Consider the following 5,326-nt stretch of genomic DNA (forward strand, 5'->3'; position numbering starts at 1 on the left):
ATATATATATATATATATATATATATATATATATATATTTTAAGGAAAACTTGAATAAGGAAAATATCTAAAACTCTTAAACAAAATCCAGCTCATATTTCTCCTAAATATATTTTTCTTTATTTAGCTTCATACATTTATTCTAATATTTGTTTTACCTATTATTGTTAAATAAATAATGCAATAAAAGAGAGAAAATAAAAAAGAGGAATTTTGAAAATACATATTTTCCAATGTCACTTTTCAAAAATATCATTTTTCTAAAACTTTATTAAGAATGTCACTAAAAACTGATATTTGTATAAATACTAGATAAGGACCCGCCCGTTGTGCGGGTTTAAAGTTTTGTAAATTAAATTAAATTTAACAAAAATATATTAAAATTTATTGTACATTATTTATAAGTTTTATTTTGATTATAATATACTAATCTATATCTATTTNGTCTTGAACGCCGGCCAGTCCTGAGGTGAAGACACCATCTTCACCAAGTCTGAGCAATCTGTATAAAAAGCCACATCGCGATAGTCGTTCNTTGTATGAACACATTAAACCAACTATTATATTTTTTTACTTTCACTTTTGCACAGTTTTTTTAATTACTAAAACATTTCNGCGATAGTCGTTCATGAACCACAAAGCCCAAACAAAGACTTCTACTTCAGCATGCAAAGGGGAAAGACTTCGTCGAAAATTAACCGCTCCCCTCTACAACGAACAAGTCTGAGCAGATGAACACACCCAACCCGCCCCGGCAAAAGCATCACCCGCCTTCCACGAGCCATCTACAAAACACCTATAACCGGAAAAAACCATAGGTAGATGACTTTTAAATTCTTGTATCCAATTATTTAAATTTTTCCTTCTAATATTTTACAAAAAAAAAAAAAAAAAAAANACTCACACGGGTAGGGCAAGTCTCACCGCTTATAAGCTCGACGAGCAATGATCTGCCGCGGATATCGACCAAGCTATGCCCTCCAGCAACTCTTTTTGGGCTTTTATGAATTCCTTTACTTTAATTTTCTTACCAGTTTTTTCCACTATATTACCGGTTCAATATTAGACCGTGAGGCTGTAACCTTACATCGTCCTATGAGCTTTTGACGAGGCAGCTTGTCTCGACTTCTTCTGGAGATGGGGTTAATGAGTGCCGATGGTTTAGGGTACAGAGAGCTGAGACTCTTTGCTATGTTCAAGGTCAAGAGACTCGACGACGACTCTCTACAAAACATCTTGTTTATCTCTTCTATTTTCCTTACATTCATCATCGCTTCGTCTATATATTTATGCATGTTTCTGTAATTTCTGAAAGTATAAAAATTTATTGTTCATATACTAGCTGTGATGATTGGAAAGACACCAGTATAGGAGTACACGACATTTAAAAATCTCAAAGAGTGACAAATAGCAATGATCTATTAATCCAAGCGAATGGTACATTAGCGTACTAGTTAATATTGACATTAGCATACGTGAATATTGACATTAGCATAGTACAATATTGACATTAACTAGTACAATATTCACATTAACTAGTACAATATTGAGGGGGAATATTCTACTAGTTTATGTCAATATTAGCGTACTAGTTAAAGTTCTTTCGTATGTCTTTATGTTGAGTAATACAATATCTTTCTGACCTTACGCTATACACGCATGTAACGCACAGGACCACCGTGTGATAATTATGGACTTTTATTGCAAGCTCAAGTATAATGATGCGAACGACCAGTTCGATCAAGGAATTACAGAGTGTTATATACAACCAGGTTAAACCGGAGAATTTTATATACAACCAGGATTAAACCAGAGTCTACAAAACTTTAATTTTAAAGTACATAAAAATGGAACAATATTACACTTGTACAACTGTATCATTAGTTTCTCAAAACTGACAGAATAAAATCTTATTTTCCCTTTTTTAAGTGGACCCATCATTTAGGTTTTCCTATATAACATTTAGATATCTTTCTATATACAACTTTAACATAATTATTATTTATTTTTTAAGTTTGTTGCACCATTATTGTTTCCCATACATACATATCAGAATATTTGACTACTTTGTATTTTCTTCTCTAAATCATCTTTATAAACCAATAGAACGAAACATATTTTTTCACTTACACATTCACAAAAGAGAAAACATAGAAAAAAATGGATTCGGGAAAGGAAATGAACAACATGGAGAAGGCAACAAGGACTCCAAAAGACCGCCATCTGAAAGTTGNTATACATATAACCTCCGTATAATTATTAAAAAAACTTTAAATTTTTATAATTTTTTGATAATTATCTTTTTACATTATTAATATTTTTTTAAACAAAATATTTTGTTTTTAATTGTAATCTCAAATCCTTCCTATTAAATATTAACTTTTACACATGTCAAAATCTCAGATAATTTTTTGATAATTATCTTTTTACATTATTAATATTGTTTAAAACAAAATATTCTGTTTTTTATTGTAATCTCAAATCCTTCAGATTAAATATTAACTTTTACACATGTCAAAATCTCAGATTGATATAAATTTTGACACATGTCAAAATTTTGTTAATGGCTAACTTTCAAAACTCAATTTTATATAATAAGATGTGTATAAACTTATAAAAAGAACACATAATTTATTTTTCTATGTGCATATTCAATTTTTTATATAAAAACCTTTTAAAAAGTTTTTTTTTTGTTGGTAGGAAAATCTTTTAATTTTTTTTATAAGTGGCATTGTGGCTGTTGTGTCAAATATTTGAGAAGTGTAACATATAGGTTGGAACGAACATAGGCACAGTTCATCTTTGGAAAAAAAAAAGTTATTTAGTGGAAGTTAAGCTCTTTTTTATGAATAGTCAGAATGTCAGACATGAGAAAATTAAGGTTTCTGATCATCGAAGACTACCAACGATTTGAACTATCAACAACACCCACACAAAAACAGTGGTTGTTACCACTAGGCTACCAAAGATTTAATCAAATATTATATAACAATTTGAAGGCCAGTCATTGCCGGTCTTGGCCAGCTCTGGTTAGCAGAATGTCTATTTTCCGATAACGTTTACATCATGGCTGGCATTATTAACTTCTTGATCGCGGTGGGATGATCTGCAAGGAATATATATTGGTAAGTTATTTCAAGACATCATATGCATTGATATAAATATATCTACAACTACAGTATATGCATCGAATACTCATATCATACATCATCATTTACTCACACAATTCTTCCAACCTCGATCTCTCATCAATCTCTACAAAACACACGACCAATTTCATTCACGTCTCATTCTGGTGTTCATTGTTTCCGGTCCTTGAGAAGATGCTGTATGGTTTCGAGTTCTCTTGGTTATACAAAGCCAATTTTATTTCTTAATTTCAGAAATTACCAGAAAAAACTGAAGCCAATTTTATTTCTTATTTCATTGTTTACTTTCCGGTCCTTAAGAAGATGCTGTATGGTGTCGGTTTCAAGTTAAAGCAAGTGATTCTCATAGCCCGACGGACAATTCTTGAGTTCACTCCTAAGGGTGAACCTCTTTTATTCTGTTATTCATCCCCTCTTAATTAAATAACCAAATTATTAATTAAAGAAACAAATCTGTATATAATTCAATTTTAATTATAAACATTATATTATAGTTTTTAATTATAACATCTAAATCCAAGTTACATTTTTATAAATCCAAACCGACATATAATTGTATTTAATTGTGTAATTTAAACCCTAACCACTCTTTTATAAACCTAAATTGAAATACAATTTTGTTTAATTGTAAAATCTAAACTCTAAACACTCTTTTATAAAGCCAAACCGACATATAATTTTCTTTGATTGTAAAATCTAAACCCTAACCACTATTTTATGAACCCAAACCGACATATAAATTTCTTTGATTGTAAAATCTAAACTCTAAACCCTAACCACTCTTTTGTAAACCCAAACCGACATATAATTTCATTTAATTATAAAATCGAAACCCTAAACCCTAACTACTCTTTTGTAAACCCAAACCGACATATAATTTCGTTTAATTATAAAATCTAAACCCTAAACCCTAACCACTCTTTTGTAAACCAAACCGACATATAATTTCGTTTAATTATAAAATCTAAACCCTAACCACTATTTTGTAAACCCAAACCGACATATAAATTTGTTTAATTGTAAAATCTAAACCCTAATCACTATTTTGTAAACCCAAACCGACATATAATTTTGTTTAATTGTAAAAACTACACTCTAATCATTCCTTTATAAACCAAACCGACATAATTTTCTTATTAAAAAATCTACAAGATTTGTTTTGTCTTTTTATTTTAATTTTGATTTATTTTTATTAAATATGATATGACATAGCGTTTTGTTGTATATTTTTTTTTGCTAAATTGTAAATATTTCATTGATAATGAAAAAGTTTAGGTTACAATCAAAGATTAGAAACCTATAAATATGGTTCCATGGCAAAAAAAAATTAAAACATGGAAGCATAAGATGGTAATTAAACCAAGTTTTCGGTCCATCTATTCAACCAAGCAATGAAGCTTCGGGAACAAGATGAAGCGATGACGTTTTTGTTGTCCTTCCCGGATGAGTTGCAGAAGGAGAAGGGGATTTGCAGATTGTAAAACACTTCTTTGCGACAATTAGCTCTAGAAGCCTTTCGCAGGAGGTCCGAAACCGAGCCGTCAACGGTGAAAACTCCAAATCATCGATCACATACTCTCCCTGCGTCATGTGAGATCGATTCTTCGCTTCAATCCATGAGCTTTCCCTGAAACGGAACCTCACAAGCCAAATTTAGCAAATGGTGCAAGCTCCCTCTACCAAGTTCATTCCCCGAAGTCAGCAGCGCAGAGCAAAATAAGACTATCCATAACCACACCATAAGCCATTAGCCCTACTAGCTCCTCTATAGGACAATCAAGACGCATGGCAGAAGCGAGTACTCAAAGCAAAGCAATCTTCAAACAAAGGCAATAACAACAGGAAGCCACAACAAAGAACATGCCTTGAACTAAACCGAAGAATTGATATACCTGCGGAATTCTCAAAAGGAGAGGGGAACTAGCTACCACCGATAACTAAAACCTCAACTTATCAAAAACCACGGCAGCTACCCAAAGGAGCCATTTAGCATCTGGTTTGACGAGGGAACTTGACCAGCCACGAGAAAACACGCTCCTAATAATCCTGCTACTGTCCTCAAGCAGAAGGTGCCAACAGAGACGTAATTCTCCTACTATGTGAAGGCTCGACAAAATATAGATGAGACAAACAGCTTCCAATAGTAGCCATGCTCTGAAAACCTATGCGAAGGATGA

The sequence above is a fragment of the Camelina sativa genome, unplaced genomic scaffold, assembly GCF_000633955.1.
Source record: "Camelina sativa cultivar DH55 unplaced genomic scaffold, Cs unpScaffold00382, whole genome shotgun sequence".
NCBI classification, from domain to species: Eukaryota; Viridiplantae; Streptophyta; class Magnoliopsida; order Brassicales; family Brassicaceae; genus Camelina; species Camelina sativa.